This window comes from Dicentrarchus labrax, unplaced genomic scaffold, assembly GCF_905237075.1.
Source record: "Dicentrarchus labrax unplaced genomic scaffold, dlabrax2021, whole genome shotgun sequence".
NCBI classification, from domain to species: Eukaryota; Metazoa; Chordata; class Actinopteri; family Moronidae; genus Dicentrarchus; species Dicentrarchus labrax.
The window spans coordinates 32397498-32409143 of NW_026136711.1; the positions used below are offsets into that span (position 1 = coordinate 32397498).

Consider the following 11646-nt stretch of genomic DNA (forward strand, 5'->3'; position numbering starts at 1 on the left):
CTGTAAATCAGACAGCAGCATTACAGCAAATTACAGGAACCACTGGGCTGCATATCAACAACTCATTACTGAAACAAACACATGAAACACATGGACACATCATTTGATCTGTAACAATAAAATATCTTACCGGCTTATGATAATTAAAGATGCTTTTCAATTAGGAAGATAACAAAACATATCTACAAATAACATATTGAGGCATACACAGGATTAGATCTGGTTTATCAGTAAACTGAAGACACCAAAAGTGATGGACTCTGATCTGTAGAGGCACTACTACATTCTATACATCTGGTCTTCAAAGAAATACATCCATTAAAGTAAAGATGAAGACAAATGTATTTAAAGAAATCAAATACAAGGTGTTAAACGTGTTTCATGGCGGCTAACTTTGGCCCACGGGCCCACTTCGGACAGCCCTTAGCATGAACTCGGTTGTTAGGCTTTGTGAACATCCACATTGCCAGCTTATTTATTTGGAATTTGACTGCCATTCAACGCCATTGCCATCGTTTTATTATGATAAAAAATATACATGCCCTGTGTCCTTTTTCTCCAACAAGTGACCCATTGTGAGAGTTGAAAATAACAGCCCAGAGGGATCTGTTATACAAGAGAGCAGGACAGATGGCCAGAAAATACCAAGATGCCACAACCGTTTTATGATGCCAACGCAGATCTGCCTGCTGAGCTGAAGAGCAGAGACCCATGCACTCCTGTGCGTGTGTGCGTTTTTATGAATGTGAATTTGAGGTACGACTTTGTCTTAAAATCTGATGAAAATAACACAAAATAAAGTGACGTCTGAGTAATTTGGTAATTTCCTTGCATGCATTTCTTCACTTTTCTCATTCTTGGTCAAGCAATAAAAACACTAAAATTAATCACTGATCAAAAGTGTGTCCAAACTTTGCCAAACCAGTTTGCTTATTGCCAAAACCAAACTGTTACCTAACCTCTTCATGTACAAACACATTAAAAAGGGGTGTGTATTGCCTTTGTCACTTAATTTTCCCATGACGAGGAATGAGGAATATTCCATGAGTAAAAAATTAAATCCTCATGATCACTCTGTAATCTGAGCAGCATTATATGAGACTTATTCAGAACCAAAAAGAGGCTTTTGTAGTGTCTCCAGACATTCATACCTGAGAGCTGCCCAGTGTGACCACAGTCTTCTGCTGCAGCTCCACCGGAGCCACTTCAACTGCTGGAAATAAAAGACATTTGTCTTTCCCTTTCCCCAAACAGATTCCACTTGTGGGCCCCAGGATTTAAACCAACAACCTTTTGGTCTGACTCCAGCTTCTTTAACCTCTTAAGCCACTGCCACTGCCACGGCTCTCTGTTATTGTGCAGTAATGAAAACTTCAGAGGCTAATGAGTCTGAATTCCTCTGAAATTGACTACTGGCGCAGTCAGCAGGATGTAGAGACACAGCAGCCTCATTTTTATACTGTTTACTCCTCAGAGTTTTTAACCAGTCAAATGGAGCTTCTATCTGCTGCTGTTTGTCAAACGTTCTACTATTATCCCTCACAGTGTGAACATATTAAATGATAGCATTTCTTCCCATTCGGATTTAAAACTCCACTCATTTGCTTTTACTTCATATTCATCAAGTTTCACTCATGGGTCTTCACTACACATTCCTTTACATCTCCCCAATCATTTCTGACTTTTGAAAACCCAGTTTTCCTGCAAATGCCATCCATGATATTTTGTGAAGCATTGTAATAATAACATGACAATATCTGTAATCAGGTTGTTTGCAGGTTTTCAATGTGACTGAGAACATGAGTCAGTCCTTCTGTTTTACATGTGCCTGTAGAACGTGACTTCATATGGCCGTGTGAGTGTGTTTATTTTAATGTAATCAGTGAGATGTCCTCCCATTCAGCTGAGGGGCAGCAGTGACTCATGTGGGACAGAGTGTTCTAAAAGTGCCCATGAACTTATTTGTATAAGCAAATGTACTGTGATGTTTAGATGCATGTGTATTTATATGAGAGAACTGTCTGCCTTTCTACCTTTTTCCGATTATTATTTCATTTTAATTCAAACTGCTGCCATTGTCTTCTTGATGGTTGTTTTCAGTCAGAGGAAGCAACCTCGACCTGGTCACAATATGACGCTGTAAGTATCCGTCCAGCATCATTTTTGGACTCATCTGTCATCAAATACAGGTGATGTAGAATAAAGAGCGAGACAGTCCACATATGGAGGTTGTGGGGTGGATGGAGGCTCAAACAAACACAGGCCTTTAACCCAGGAGACTGCTGTTAGTGTCCCATGTGAAAGTAAACACTCTGGATTAATGTTATTTAAATTTATGTCAAGTAAGTTATGTTGTATTTGTGTACTTAAGTTACATCACGTATGTTATGTAACTTACAACCTTAACCTTAAGTAGTTCTTGTGCCTGAACAAACAGTGTAAACCACGCAAGCTTGGATGTTGCATATTTATCGCTGCTAATGTTACCGCAGGTCCAGAAATGGTGCTATTGGAGTGTCGCTGACCAAGCTGCAGTGTTTGACGTGTCGGGAGCGAGAACGTGTTGGTATTCTCTGACACCATTTTATATTCACACTGAGGCCACTTTAGCCATTGCATTGTTATCTTACATTAGGTAAGTTTACAAAGATCATCCTTTGATTTTGAGACATCTTGTTACTTCCTCACAGCAAGAAGGTGCTGGGGATTTTCTATGCGGAGAAGGTTAGGTTGATTGTCGACTCTAAATTTCCTGTAGGTGTGAAAGGTTTTCTGTCTTTATGTTTCAGCCCTTTGATTGACCGGCGACCTGTCCAAGGTGGTGGGTTCCAGCCCACTATGCAATCCTCAAGGGTTACTATGGAGTATGGAGTCTTGTAAAACAAACATTAGCTTGCCTACATTCTGTAATTCTCACCAATGCATTGTGTTTGAGGTTTAACAAATGTGTAAAGTGCACTTCCTTCATCATAAAATGATTTTTATGTTTACCACCAACTGTTTTATGTTTATTTATTTGTTTATTTAGATCCCCATTAGCTACGGTACAACAACAGTAGCTACTCTTTCTGTGATCCACATAATGTATTTACAATACCTGGAATAGTGTGAAACCATTTGCGGGATGTAAACTGCGCTGCCTGCTTGCTTGCGGGCATGCAAAATGCAAACAAAGCGTAAAAACATTGCTCAAAACACGATCTTTCACTAGCGTTAATCAAATAACTTTTGTTGCCTAAACCTTACCAGATCAGAATCAGCATGAAAACTCAATCTCTGGTGTCAGAGTCCTGCACTTTGTATAACCACCAGCCACCCTGACCACCTCCCTATGACTTGCAATGCAAGAATGTACCACTTCTTCACTAGAAACAGCTTTCCCACTAAACATAATCCAGGCAGTTTCCCTTAAACAGAACTGGCAAAACAAATTAGTATTATATGAATCAGATTTCTAGGACACAGGGTTGAACCATAAAGAAATGAATGGTAACCAATGGTTGGACAAATATAATGAAATTCTGAAACTCTACAGCGTGTTTTTCAAAATATAAAAATAGATAAAGAGATAAATAATTGCAAAACTAGTGGCATGTTCTTTTACAGTACTGTTAAACAAGACAAGACTATATAACAAGACCTGAGGATAGACTGATTAGAGCAAATGATTACCTGTGTAGGGACTTTGTCTGTCAGAGCCGATCTGGTCTCTGTTCCTGGGGACTGGCGCTTGGTGTACATTATGGGACTCGTGTCTAGTCAAGCTCACCGTGCTCTAAGTTCTGGCTGGTGGGTGCCGTTTGCTAATCTTTCACAGCTGCTGCTGGTGAAGATACAGCGAGGATGCTTAGATTAGCTGTGGCCCAGTTGTGAGTTTAGAGTTCTTGGCGGCTCCTCAGTGTGAAGAAGAGCCTTCATTTTACTGTGCCCGGAGGTTTATTGGAGCGACTCTTGCTGCACGAGCCTGGGTAAGTTATGTGATTTAAATGGCTCCATTCCTCATTGATCATTGGTCTATTTCAATATCAATTAGTTTTTAAAAGGTTTTTTATTCCAGTAGTTTGAGGCAACAGGGAGTCATTGGGGCTTGTAGTGTGTTCACATCATAATGTACAATAAATATGAGTAGTCAGGTGGGGAAAGCCTTCTAGCAGCAATTACAATTATAAGAGGAATGTCTGATGGCTACAGGGTCTCCCAGTTTGTGGATAGAACTGCAGGAGCGTCAACAAACAGATGCCAAAATGGCTGCAAAGCTGCCAACAAGGAAATTCAACGTAAATAAAATCTGAAATGAATGCAATTTTAATTAAAAAGTAGCTATAAATCCCACACAAACCCACTCGTTTAATCAGGTTAATCTTGTTAACAAACCACTTCAGTTCCTAAGTTTGCTGCAGTAAAAGACTGCAGCTGCACACTGAGTGGTTCAGGTTATTGGAGCTGCAAGTTAATCAGATATCACAATGGTAAAACTGGTTTGTATAGCCCAACATATATGCCTTATCTTTAGTTACATCACACACACCTGGGTCTTCTGTTGGTGTGTGTTTGTGTGGTTTTCAGTCACCTGTGTCTGTAGGGGGGGGGGCAGGCAAAGCGTGAGGCCTTAGAGAAATTAAAATGACAGAAGGTCATTTGGAAGGAGCGGCGAGCACACGCTACAACACGTGAATGCATGAAAACGCTGCCAGACTCTGGTAGGCTGGAGATGCTTTGCAGCCACATCACCTATTTCTTAGCAACCTCATGCTGCGCTATCATGGCGGATCATCAGAGAATGAGTTGTTTACAAAACATGTCAAACAGGGTTTAAGGACGAGAGACGGCTAGAAGAATTGTGGTATAAACACTGAACATCACTTGTTCCTGATGTTGATTGTTTACACATTATTTTATTCAAATGTTTTGGGGTAAAATTTCTTTTTGCATTTGAGATTACATCGTATTTTTCATGCAGGCATTTTTGACTGTTTTAAAATCAACAGCATTTTGAACTCTCGTTGCTTTTTGTGTTTTTTTTTTTTTTTTTCATTTTACATTTTTTAAAGTACCCTGTTTCCAATCTTTGTATCAAGCAAAGCTAAGCTGACTGGGTGCTCCTTCATCTGAGTTTGGTAAGAAAGCAAATAAGTTTATTATGCAAATGTTTAACTTCTCATATGCCTGGCCCTTTTACAACATAAATATGGCGCTGTTAAGCTTGTATTTCAGTCTGAAAACCAAAACTAGTTAGCCTAACTTGCTACTGTTAGCACAGATGCCCACTAGCTGTTACTTTTCATGCATTATTGTTTCAAGAACTGCTGAGTCAAGAGCAGCAACTGCATGCGATGCAGTGAGTTGAGCTGTCCTGTGACCTCAGCCCTCCGTTTGTTACGCCAGGATTCAAATCACGACAAACGTATGGAGTCACAGAGAAGCATAGGCATGCTCAAATCACAGATTGGTGTTACTGTAATTTTTTGATTTTGTCAGTAGGATATACCCCTTACACCAGGTACACAGTAAATATTCCCTTGGATTCTGGACATTCAAACAAGATAAAATAAGATTAGATAAAATAATCCTTTATTATCCCACAACAGGGATTTTCTTTTTTAGTAGTGCAAACAGCAGGGAAATAAAGTACTATAATTTTTTATATATATATATATATATATATATATATATATATATATATATATATTGCAAAGACATAATTAAACATATCAATTGCACAGATTCTCAGTCCCGCTATGTAAACCTGTATGTAGTCTCCAGGGGGAGGTGCTGATTATAGATCCTGACAGCAGCAGGAAGAAAGGACCTGCGGTACCCATAACGTGTAGCAACCTGTCAGTGTGCCCTGCATGGGATGGGACATGTTTTCCATCATGGAAGGATAATTTATTCATTATCCTTCCTTCTCTCACCACCCCCACTCGATCAAGGGGGCATCCAAGGACAAAGCTGGCATTCTTAATCAGCTTGTCCAGCCTCCTCCTGATGGCCGTTGAGATGCTGCTGCCCCAGCAGACCACTCTGTAGAATATTGCTAAGGTCACCACAGAGTCATAAAAGGTCCTCAGTAGGGCCCCCTGTACTTTAAATGACCTGAGTCTCCTCAGCAGACAGAGTGTGCTCTGACCCACAATGATGAGAGCAAAACCGATGAGTTTGATGTCCATATTGAGCAACGGGTTAAAAACAAGGCTAAAAAGCAGCAGAGCAAGACTAGAACACTAAAAAAGTGCTGAAACAGGCTATCATTCACGCAATGCCGGAAATGGGAAAGGAAGCCTGGAAAAGAGTGAGTGATTATGGACACAGCAAGCATCCATGTGAGGTTCATGTTGTGTTAAGTTTTTCTGTCAAAAATGTTGCAGTAATGTGTTTTGCAATTAAAATCTAAAAATACATCCTCTGTGTGTGAGAGTGTCAATTTTGACCTTTACTGTGGGAGCATTTCACTCAAATCTCTTAAGAGCAAAGCGAAAAGTACTGACCCAGAAATGCTAATCCTCTCTGGACAGGGGTTCTAAACCTTTTTTTTTTTGTGCCTTTTTAAAAAAAAAGAGAGAGAGAGAGAGAGAGAGAGAGAGAGAGAGAATATGAAACAGCTTACTGGCTTGTAATGTGGCAGTTACAGTACACACCTGGCACCTGGCGCACCTGATGATTCATCTCTCCTTTTTTTCTCCTGTCGGTTCATATTTCACTCTCCCTGCTATTGCTGTCAAATGAAAACTTTGTATCTCCAAAAAGTCACATCAACCTGGTTTTCACATGACAACAGCAACATGCACTGAAGCAGCAGCACGTGGTGTGGTTAGCATGTCCGAGCTTGTTAATATAAATAGGTCCTGGTTTGTTATGACCACGGCAACAATACTGTACGTGTCTGAAGGAGTTAGTTTCATGCTGTTGGCTTCCCACCGGACCCTTTGTTTGAGACCTAAAGGGTTTTTGTAACAGTCTGTTACAGGACAATGCGTGGGATAATGTCATGTATGCTGTAATTATCAGGGACCAGTGGACAGGAGTTATTTCACCGTGGAAAAATAAAAACATGTTTTCGGGAACTGGTTACTTGTGGTTGGTGCTTGCTGACGCCACCCACATGAGGAGGAGACATTTCAAATTACCAGATGCACAGAGCACAGTGTGTGTGTGTGTGTGTGTGTGTGTGTGTGTGTGTGTGTGTGTGTCAGAGAACAACAATATGCAACCATTTGACAATTAAAATAACAAAAGTAGCATATTATACATCAGAGTTTGGTTTAGTCTTTATATGTTATATGCTTCTGTTGTCTTTGCAACAGTATACTTTGCTGGTGTTTACGGTTGTTTTTGACGTGTGACACTTGAGAATGAGACAGGATATGAACCCCGGTCTCCCTGTTGTCAAATGCTTTGTGCACACATCCACGGAGCACCTCACTTGGTTGTGCGTGGCTCCTGTATTTACAGACCATGCAGTGATTTGACTGATGACAGAACACTTGAGACACAGAGATATTTGCTGACTTACTTCAAACCTAGAGTCATTTGAGCAGATACAAAATCTGCATGTATCCCCCCGTGCCTCCTGACACATTCCTATAAGCTTCAGTCTAACAGCCAGTCATAAATTATTTCACTCAATTATTTGTTTCTTCAAAGCCTTTTGCGGCTGCCTCTGGAAGATGGCAGGATGAAAAACCAATGAAGCTAAATGTTAAAATGTGGCAATCATCAGAATGATATAATCGCCATCTGCTTCTTTTCCACCTGTGGAGGCATCACGGACAGCAGCCTCAGCCTCAGGAGAGAAGACTGACAGGTTTTAATGAGCTGAGGGGGCGGACAGCAGGAATAAACACATACTGTACTTCCTGTCTTGTATATATATGATTTTCTTTTTGTTTTTATTGATTTTATTAGATAGAAGCAGCCAAAGAAAGACTGGAAAGGGTGGAAAGAAAGGGTATGACATGCAGCGAAGGGCAACAGGCTGGAATGGATCCTGGATCCACTATTACACACGCGTGGGCCTAGGCTGAAAGGGTGGCATGCCAGAGTTTGAGCCTGGCCACTGTGGTCAGGACTGAGCCTTGGTACATATGGCGCACGGCCTAACAGGTGAGCTACCAGGGCACCCCTGGATGCAGATCTAATATGCCAATAGATTTAAGAATTAATTTGTCCTTTCTCCTATTGGCCTTTTTAAAAACATTACGTAATGTGTTTTTCTCTGAATTGTGTGTGTTGATTGGTGTCATGATTGCATTTCTGCTGGCGGTTCAACAAATTGCCCATCTGGAATAATAAAGATTACCTTGAACATCAATGGTACTACTAGTTTACAAGTGGGCTTTTACTATGATGCTTTTATTTCTTAGTGAAGGCTGAAGGTTCTCTCCATGGGGAAAAAAGTAGCATTGATCAAACTGTTTAAAATGATACATATTTGCATTCAAAGGCGAAGCATTAAGGAATATGATGTTGTTTAATTGCAGAGGGCTTGTTAAATGAGAAACATTCACATAAACCTCAAATGTAGGCCAGTTATCCAAAATATCTTTTACCAGAGAAGTGTTTGAATTCTACCTGAGGATAAGATTAACAACAAAAGTTCTGCCAAAAGAAATCAGTAAGTGTACACTAAGTGTATCACTACATCAAACAAATCTGTATAACCTCCAAACCTGAGGTTATTATTGAATCATAATCATGGAAAGAAAAACTATGTTTTTCTAAAAGAAAGAAGGGGAAAAAAAGGGGGAGAATAAATTGGTCCTAAACATAATTGTTGCATTCAAATAATTTGCTCATTTTATAGAGTGCTAGCTTTTATCTCTCTCTCCACATGTTCTAGTCTGCAGTCCTTTCGGCTTTGAGGTAAAAATCTAATTTTCCAAAGTTGTTAAAATGAAATTCAGAATATTAAAAATCCAGATGTTTTGTGTTTGTGTAAATGCATCTGAATACTTCCCGGCAGCAAGGAGACCACACAATGTGGGCGCAAAGTGTAACCAAGATAACCCATTAAAGAGAGCGAAGCACGCAAAAATGCTTAATTTTACCAAATAACAAATTCTCTTGCAGACAACAGAGGCTGAAATTTTCATTACTGTTTACTTTGTAAATCTAGCAGTTTATGCACACTACATGCCCTGCAGCTGACAGCAGTCCACATTTGTGCTGCTTGGGATTTAGCAAAAGGATTAGGGACAAAATGCTTCTTAATCGTTTTATTTATAAGCTAGTAATAGTTTATGTGCTAACACCAAATTTGTGTAGAGTTGGAGGTTTGAAGCAGTTCACATATTTGATCAAATAAGAAACTAATTTACCATTTACGGTCTGCCAGCCGTCTCCACAAAGACATAATTCCATGACACTTGCTCTTTTTCTAAATTGACCATAATTGACTCGATTTTGGTCAATTAAGACAAAGGACAGCGGGCAAAAACATGAATGTCATGAGATTTACAGTAAAAGTTGGCCCACCACCGATGTCCAGTTTGCTTAAAAATAATCCAAAAAATAATTAAAGGCAGAAACATCGGCAGAATAAGTTGAGCAGTTCTCTTAATTTTTGGGTTTTGTTTTGTTTTTGAGGCCGATTCCATTTCTCCTCTGCCTTGGTCTCAGTAAATTATGTTTTACTTGGTCAAAAACATATTTATCTTATTTTTTTAAATTTAGTAGTTGAGAATTAGAGCTTCCAGTACTGCTACATGATTGAGGTATATTTTACAGTATGCCTACTTATCTAAAGAATGGCAACTAGTCAAAGGTGTCAGAAAACTAGGTTTATGTAATTATCTTAAAGGGTGAGGACAATGATTAATTGACCAAGTAACCAAGGAGCAGATTATCAAACTATCTTGCTTCCTTTCTTTCTTTTCTTGTGTGCCTTTTGAATAAACTTTTTCCATTTTGCCAGATTGTTCCAGAACAATGTGGACCTTTTACCATGAGATCAATAAACATTTCACCACAGAACCACATTTATGGGTCTTGTCCTGGTCCAGGTGGATAGAGTTAAATGGATTCTTGATGAAATGTTATGTATGTATTATTGTTCCTGAGGGACTCAACCACTCAGCTTCCTGGGCATGGGTATGTTTTCTTCTTAAATTGTCTGATTAACTCTAACCTAAAGTGGTCACAGAAATTTCTGGAGTATTCAGCTGCTGGTTGATGGAACTGTTTTGACTGTGGAGCTCTGTGGCAACTGGCCGCCCAGGGTGTCATTGTGCCGCCATGAGGTCTACGAAAAACAGCCGTTGAGGCTTGGACCACAGTTAACCATGTGGTTCACCACACAGACCCGGAGGAGGAGAGAAGGAGAGAGTAGAGGGGGGGAGTCAGGGAGGGAAATAAGAAGGGACAGAGTGAGTGAAAACTAAGCTCTAAAAATGTTTTTCTTCTCCTTTTTCTTTCCTTTGCTAACTCTTTCTTTTATCCATTACCTCCTCTTTTCCCCCAGGACCTCAAAATCTATATTGGTGCCTTCCCTTTACTGCTGACATAACTTATGATAACATTAATTTATTGGATTCAGGTTAATGTGCACATATTTTTCACTTGTATATGTGAGCTTAAGCGTTATCAGTGATGAAAGATCATAATTAAGGAGGACAGAAAGGGAGTTGGTGAAAGGAAGGAGCACAACAAGAGGCGCTGTCTATATATGCCCGACCGAAACCGAACCGCTGAGGTAGATGTATGGCTACCAGAAACATAGGCAACAGACAGACAGGTGGACGCTTCTCGATGACCCATTTTTCAGAGTGACGCACTGAATTCGTGCAAGCAAAATCAGCTGATCATCCTGGGCAAATACGGGACAAAATTTGCAAACACCTGATTTGGCTGAGGTACACAGCTACGCCTTGTCTTCCAGAGTTTAGAATCAGCATAAATCTCATTTGCGTTCCACTTTTATATTAAACAAATAAACGGCAATGGTTTTGCAAGAAATGTGTTCTTGCACTGCCAGGCAAGAGAAGAACCTCACCTTGCACACAAGAACATTCTCAACATATCTTACTGGCTGCAACATGTAAATGTTATTTATTTTTGTCTTGGAAAATGTCAGGCAGCACGCGTTAGCCAACCACAAACTGCCCTTTAATAAGGGCCCATGTCACTAAAACTCCTTGACAATGACTATATGAAATTGGGTTAAAGTTAGGGACTAGTGTGTAGGATTTAGTGGGCTCTAGCGGTGAAACTGCAGATTGCAACCAGCTGAAACCCCCTGACTCAACCAAGTATGAGGGTGAAACAACAGCTATCTAGAGCTTGTGTTTTCCAATGGGGGCTACTGAAGCCATTGCAGAAAGTGCCTTAAGATCCAGTTATGCCAGGACCTTTTTGAACATGCACGTTCTTACACAAAATGTCCCTTAAAGCAACACCCTGTAAGATTTGCCGCCCCCAGTTTCAGATTGCACAACAACTGTCGTAAATACTATACTTACATTGCTTATGATGAAAAACTAGTGAGTCGACAACTTTGCAAGCCAGCTAATATTAGTCCAACAGCAAGAAAGCCAGCTCGCCATCTGCTTGGCAGATTTCACGAAGCTCTTACCAACGACGAAAAGCCAGTCCCAGATTTACTCTTGTCCAATGGGCCTCTTGCTCAGTCACTCTCTCCTTTTCTTGTCT

At 40.2% G+C, this 11646-nt stretch overlaps 1 long non-coding RNA gene across 1 annotated transcript; it reads left to right on the forward strand.

Moving 5' to 3' along the window:
* Nucleotides 1–1597: 1597 nt before the first annotated feature.
* Nucleotides 1598–2990, forward strand: LOC127371974 (uncharacterized). Its single transcript, XR_007886487.1, has 2 exons — nucleotides 1598–2139; nucleotides 2493–2990. It is a non-coding gene; the product is annotated as an uncharacterized LOC127371974 (long non-coding RNA).
* Nucleotides 2991–11646: the final 8656 nt, after the last annotated feature.